The sequence below is a fragment of the Priapulus caudatus genome, unplaced genomic scaffold (genome assembly GCF_000485595.1).
Source record: "Priapulus caudatus unplaced genomic scaffold, Priapulus_caudatus-5.0.1 Scaffold50, whole genome shotgun sequence".
Lineage (NCBI taxonomy): Eukaryota > Metazoa > Priapulida > Priapulimorpha > Priapulimorphida > Priapulidae > Priapulus > Priapulus caudatus.
In genome coordinates, this window is record NW_014577111.1 from 601,672 (window position 1) to 609,171 (window position 7,500).

The window sequence follows — 7,500 nt, forward strand, 5'->3', positions numbered from 1 at the left end:
GTTGTTTAGTATTATGTTTATATTTTTATATGAGGTATGTTTAGGGTTAGGGTTAGTGTTAGGGTTAGGGTACACTTCTGTAGTAAAAGTCTGGTACACTTTGTGTATACATATATGTACCTCGGGTGTATATCTGTAGTACCTGATACGACAACGACCCCTTGAGCCCTACTTGGAGCGTTTCAATAAAATATAATGCTAAATAAATACGATATCTATTTACTACCAAAGTCACACATTGATACAAGTGACACGTGATAAATTGACAATTGATACAAGACACACGTGTACACCGCATGCACGCTGCCGCACACTGACACATAAATATATAGTTATTTATTATTTAATTATACGATATATTTATGTGTCTGTGTGCGGCAGCGTGCATGCGGTGTACATGTGTGTTGCAGAGGAGCAATTGCACGGCATTTACAGGAAATTGTCGGCAATAATAGGCGAAAGATAGTAGAGAAACATTAAGACTTTAGTAGTAAATAGATTTCGTATTTATTTAGGATTATATTTTATTGAAACGCTCCAAGTGCGTGTGGGTTGGTGGCTATATAGACAGCGCAAGAGCTGCGAGTGGTCATCCGTATGGGTCAGTAGTCAGTACGCTGTGAGAGCCGAGAGCAGGCCATGCAGCTGTGTAGATGTTCGGACATCTGTTAATGATTTTGTGGCTTTGATTTTCGCTCTTCTCTCAAGTTCAGTCTTCCATGTGCGAAGAACAGATAGACCACTCGCTGTGGTCTTAATGTTATATCGTTGCGAGTGTACTGCAACTACTTGAGCTTTAGAGGTTATTTTTCGCTATGCAATCGCCGAAGAACTAATTAGACCATAGCCATAGGTCATAGGTCTTGACGATCTGCAGCCAGATATCCGCGCGAAGCACGAAAACGCCGCCTCGTGGCGATCTAACACATTTTCGCTGCCCCCACTCCAACAAGCTTACCCAGGTCCTTTAGGTAAAGGATAAAGGCCCTATAATCGCTCAATTCAGCAGTTGTGGCGATTCCACAAGCCTTTTCACTACGCACGTAGGTAGAGAGTGAATAGAAATGCTCGTAATTGCTCGTTTGCTGGTCGGCGCGTTTCGTTTTCCTCTAGAAAAGCGAGTTTCCATGTTGGGTGTTTCATGCCCTGACATTATTCTCGTACATATCGCGTCTCATAGATGGCGCAACGAGACCATGTTCATGGCAATTTCACCGAGTTTTTGTTCACGCGGCTCCGGCCGCTAAGGTAGACTGCTCCCTGGTCGACAGTTCTACACGCTAGACTAACTGAGTTCATTGTAGCCAAGTGAAGGTCACCACCAGTCTAGCCGTATCCATAGTAATTTAGAGTACTTGGGTTCCGGTATTTAGGGTACTTGGGTTCCGGTATGCATCTTGACAGTACTTGGGTACTTGGGCTAGTATGTATCATTTCTGCATATTGCGATGGCCATATTTCGATGGTTGCGATATTTCATCCATATCCATCCATATTGAATCCATCGATATATCATGCCACCGTATTGTAGTGTATACAACTCTAACGTGTTTAGATGTAAGGAGTCGAAAGGAGCAAAGATCATTTTTCATCGGTGAGATAACATTTGAATAGTGAACATAATTATTATAGTTATTCGACAATGTTGTTGTTCACAGTCGCCATTGGCGTTGAAGGCTGCAGTACAGATCATGTGCAGGACGCTGATATGATACGATCATCTTCATTACTGTCGTGTCCGACCTCGACATGATCTCTATCCTTTAACGTAACTCTGTACTATATAAAATTGCGATGTATTTCTCCATGTGCAAAAGCAAAAGAAGGTTCATACCGCACACATGTCTAAGCATTGTAACATGTCTTAGCGCAAATATTACTTAGTATAGTCTGCAATGATATCATAACAAAGTCCCTGAAATGGACCAGTGCGGTCCCATTAGACACGAAAATGCACAAAATCTCCCTTCTGTCCCTGTTTTCATATGAATATATTTTTGTGAAGCCAAGGGCAACGAGTTGCATACTATTTCTATGTGTAAGGCTGAGATAACACTCATCTAGTGCGTGCGTGTGTGAGAGAGAAAGGGTGGAAGGGGAAGAGAACGAGAAAGAGAGAGAGGCAAAGAAGGGGAGGGACGGAGGCAGAAAGAAGGAACAAAGCAACAGAGACGGAGAGGTGGGAGGGAGAGCAAGAGAGAGAGAGTGTGTGTAGGAGAGAGTGAAAGAGAGAAAGAGAGAGGAAGAGCGAGAGAGAAATTGACACAATGAATGTAGAAACGTCTTCGTCTAGAATCATTTTCCATCGGCAGGGTACAGTGAGGATTACGTTTGACGCTTGCTCGTTCTCGCTGCTGGTGAGGTTCCGCCGTTCGTGTCGCGACCTATGCAGCCGTCTCCTAATCGTCAGCCTCCGTTCTTTGTACGCTGTTATTAATTATTCGCTCGGTCGCTAACAAAGTGCTGCGTTTTGTAAGGGAAAGTTGTACCGCCGGCGCGCGCGTCGCTTTTCTTTTCCACCTGGTGGGAGCGTAACTCAAACCATATCTATGCTCAAACCCAGCGTGGACAATGACGACGTGTGGTGGCGCGCGCGCGCGTGTGGGGCGTGGGTAACCGGCGCTGCCAGCCCACGAGCTGGGGGGGGGGTACCCGCGGGGGGAGTGCACTCTTATGTCAGCTCTCTATGTTATTAACGGCAAGTCGCCAACGCGTGTTGGGTCATTGTTGTCCCACATCTGAGACGCCTTGCCGCCGTTTGTGTTGTGTTGCGTTGTGTTGTATTGTGTTGTATTGTGTTGTACAGTGCTGCTGTTGTGTTGTGTTGCTGTCTAGTTGCTGATGTGTTGCGTTGTTCTGTGATGTGTTGGGATGTTATATGCTGCATTTTGTTGTATTTTGTTGTGTTGTGTTCTGTTGTGTTCTGTTGTGTTGCGTTGTATTGTATTGTATAGTGCTGTGTTGTGTTATACACTCTTGTTGTATTATACACTCTTAGTGTGTTATATTACTTTTGTATTGTAATGCGCGGTTGCTGTGGCAAGTAGGTCAGGGTATTTATGATGTAAGGAAGACGTGAATTCTTAACTAGGAATTGGCTATCAGGAGCAGAATTCTCAGGAAATTTCGAATTAGGCATTTCGGTAGTTGTCATGGCAACACTAGGACTGTGTGTATTTATGAGCGATCACATACTGTCGATATATTATGTAATTTTTAAAGTATCTAAAACTAGGTTAGTTCCTCACGAGTGCCAGTAGTCAGCCAACAACCTAGTTGCATTTTTCTAGGGCATTGGGTACATGCGCATAAAAAACAATGCCATGTGGCGAAATTACTAAACGAACACATGTGGTCCTCTAGTGTTGTTAGCTTGCGTTTCTAAAACTCATTTAAAAAAAATTGTCTACATACATAACGTCAGGAACATTGAGTCGTAGTTGTAACAGGCTTTCACGACTTCACAGGCTTAACAGGCTTTCACGGCTTTCACGACTTAGTCTATCATTTCCTCGCAGCCACAATTTTCATAATTGGGAAACTCATCGGTCATCAGCGCTAGCCCGCCGTATAAAATACTCGTTGACTACTTTAGCAGTGCAAACATCAGCGATGAGTCTATCTATCTACACGCTGAGTTACTCGCTCGGATAACCCTGTTTATCACGATAGACAGTTACAACCACCAGTAAATAGGCATTGTTAGATAACCGCACAATGATAGCAAAGCTGGATCATTACTTTGGCCTGCGGCCATTGTTCTTTGTGGATATCTGGCCCGGTTGGTGCACAGGCCTACTACGGCAGATGGGGTCGTTGTCGTATCAGGTACTACAGATATGTACCCGAGGTAGTTTTAGGTTGTTTAGTATTATGTTTATATTTTTATATAATTAGGAGGTAGTTTTAGGTTGTTTAGTATTATGTTTATATTTTTATATGAGGTATGTTTAGGGTTAGGGTTAGTGTTAGGGTTAGGGTACACTTCTGTAGTAAAAGTCTGGTACACTTTGTGTATACATATATGTACCTCGGGTACATATCTGTAGTACCTGATACGACAACGACCCCTTGAGCCCTACTTGGAGCGTTTCAATAAAATATAATGCTAAATAAATACGATATCTATTTACTACCAAAGTCACACATTGATACAAGTGACACATGATAAATTGACAATTGATACAAGACACACGTGTACACCGCATGCACGCTGCCGCACACTGACACATAAATATATAGTTATTTATTATTTAATTATACGATATATTTATGTGTCTGTGTGCGGCAGCGTGCATGCGGTGTACATGTGTGTTGCAGAGGAGCAATTGCACGGCATTTACAGGAAATTGTCGGCAATAATAGGCGAAAGATAGTAGAGAAACATTGAGACTTTGCTAGTAAATAGATTTCTTATTTATTTAGCATTATATTTTATTGAAACGCTCCAAGTGCGTGTGGGTTGGTGGCTATATAGACAGCGCAAGAGCTGCGAGTGGTCATCGGTATGGGTCAGTAGTCAGTACGCTGTGAGAGCCGAGAGCAGGCCATGCAGCTGTGTGTAGATGTTCGGACATCTGTTAATGATTTTGTGGCTTTGATTTTCGCTCTTCTCTCAAGTTCAGTCTTCCATGTGCGAAGAACAGATAGACCACTCGCTGTGGTCTTAATGTTATATCGTTGCGAGTGTACTGCAACTACTTGAGCTTTAGAGGTTACTAGCTGGGCTACCCGGCGATGCCCGGGATTTTTTGGGGGTTACTGCTTTTCTGCTATTTTTCGCCCTATGCAATCGCCGAAGAACTTCAATTAGACCATAGCCAGTAGGTCAATAGGTCTTGACGATTACTGCAGCCCATTATATCCGCGGAGCACGCCAAAAACGCGCTCGTGAGCGATCTAACACATGTTTTACGCGGCCCCACTCCAACAGCTTACCCAGGTTCCATTTAGGTAAAGGATAAGCCCCTATATCGCCTCAATTCCAGGCAGTTGTGGGGAATTCCACAAGCCTTTTCATACGCACGTAGGTAGAGAGTGATAGAAATTCCTGTAATTGCTCGCGTTGCTGGTCGGCGCGTTTCGTTTCCTCTAGAAAAGCGGTTTCCATGTTGGGTGTTTCATGCCCGTGACTTAATTCTCGATACAGTATCGCGTTCTCATAGATGGCCGGCAACGCAGACCATGTTCCATGGGCAATTTCACGGTTTTGTTCACGCGGCTCGGGGCGCTAGGTAGACTGCCTCCCTGGTCGACTAGTTTCTACACGCTATGACTAACTGACGTTCCATTGTTAGCCAAAGTGACAGGTCACACCAGTCTAGCGATATCCATAGTAATTTAGAGTACTTGGGTTTCGTATTTTAGGTTATTTGGGTTCGTATGCTCTTGCAACACGTCTTGGTACCTTGGGCTAGCTATGTATCATTTCTGCATTATGCGATGGCCATAATTTCGATGGTTGCGTATATTTCATCCATATCATCCATATTTGATATCCATCGATATATCATGCCACGTATTGTAGTGGGTATACAACTCTAAGTGTTTTAGTGGTAGGTAGGTCGAAAGGAGCAAAGATCATTTTTCATCGCGTGGAGATAAACATTTGAATCAGTCGAACATAATTTATTATAGTATTCGACACATGTTGTTTGTTCAACAGCGCCATTGCGCTGTTGAAGGCTGCAGTCAGACTCATGTGCAGGACGCTGATATGATACGATCATCTTCATTATTTGTCGTGTCCGACCTCGACAGTGATCTCTATCCTTTAACGTAACTCGTGTACATATATAAATTGCCGATGTATTTCTCCATGTGAAAAGCAAAGAAGTTCCATACCGCACACATGTCTAAGCGTTTGTAACATGTCTTAGCGAAAATATTTATTAGATATAGTCATGCAATCATATCAAAAGCAACAAAGTCCCTAAAATGGACCAGTGCCGGCTCCATTAGACACGAAAATGCACGAAATTCCCTTCTGCTCCTGTTTTCATATGAATATATTTTTTCTTGTGAAGCAATTGGGCCAAGATTGCATACTACCTTTCTATGTGTAAGCTGAGTAACATTATCTACCTAAATCTCAATGTCAATGTCCCAGTTACGTTATTTCCAGTGATACAGTACAAAGCAGAACTGCTGAGAAATATCTACACGAACAGTCGCTGTCTGCGAGTGACACATGTGCGCGAAATATCCACCGACTCGATGCGTCGGCCGAGTCCACACTGCCTGCTAGAAATTATCGAAACACTGACGCGCGTCCTTCGGCGAGTGACACTGTGACGAAATATGTTAACAGACGTGCGTCGCGGTGGACACTGTGCCGAAATATACACACGACCGGTGGCGTCGCGAGTGAACACCTGTGCCGTAAATATTTACACGACGTGCGTCGCCACTGCGACTTGTGCCCAATATCGACACCGACGCGCGTTGTGAGAACACTTTGTTGCCGAAATATAAACACGACGTGCGTCCGGCGAGTGACACTGTGCCGAAATATCGAACACCGACGCGATTATATTTAAACATAAGAAACTGATAAAGAGGACAGAGGCCAAAGTTACTGTTTGCTACTCCAATTTTTTTTAGGTACAATCTAATTTCACAAGATATAGTGTTGGGCGACGAGAATGGTTATGCGCCATGCTAGATGATGCAATGCCAGTACTGGCGGTTGCAAATGGGGGTTAGACCTGTAGGTAGCTGGTGCCGTCAGTGTCTTTAAAATGTTCATTAGGAACTTGCGTTTCCTCAACAAAATTCATTTTTTAGGCCTGGCCCTACAGTTGATAGCGTAACATAGTAAGTCTATGCAACCGCACAATTCACAGTGCTAAATATCAGGAGCTATTGACCTACTTTGACAATATTTGTGCCATTGTTAGCTTCTCACTTCTTTGCATATTAGCGTCAACTCTATTTAAGATGAAATAGCAGGCCGTATTATGTTCCGCATGATTTATTTTATAAAACCCAGCTTATGTATCCGCTGCCAGCTGCCGCTCGTTTACATGGAAGCGCTGACGCATAATAAAATACAATTTCATTAATAAAAACTATATAACAACACAGTGTAAGAAGTAGAAACTGTCTTGACACCTTCATTGATATTTCCATTGAATTGAACAACAGCAGCCAATGCAGCTTGAGGCTCTTTCATTGTATTCCCGGTTAAAATTCGTCGACTGTTCGCTGGCAGCTATGGATCCGTGCGCCGGCCCTATGCATTCGGCGCAGCTGGATCCACTTCAGCGCTTGCTATGTTCGTAGGACGTCTCGCGCGGTCGCGTGCGCCTCTGCCTCTAGTATCCCGTCTCATCTGGATCTGTATGAAAGTTCCTATAAGTGAGTGGACTGAAACTAATGTAACTCTGTGTAATTTCTCATTACATGCTATCACCTAAAAACATAATTTATAGTAGGCTGGTCGCAGTTATTGCTGCGGATTTCACATGCATACCTGGGGCTTAATATTCTAGTGTGCAT

General features: G+C 43.5%; 1 protein-coding gene across 1 annotated transcript in view; it reads left to right on the plus strand.

The window, feature by feature from the left end:
* The window catches only part of LOC106820863 (monoacylglycerol lipase ABHD12-like), a 35,288-nt gene that overhangs the window by 25,509 nt on the left and 2,279 nt on the right, over nucleotides 1-7,500 (plus strand). The window lies entirely within an intron of this gene.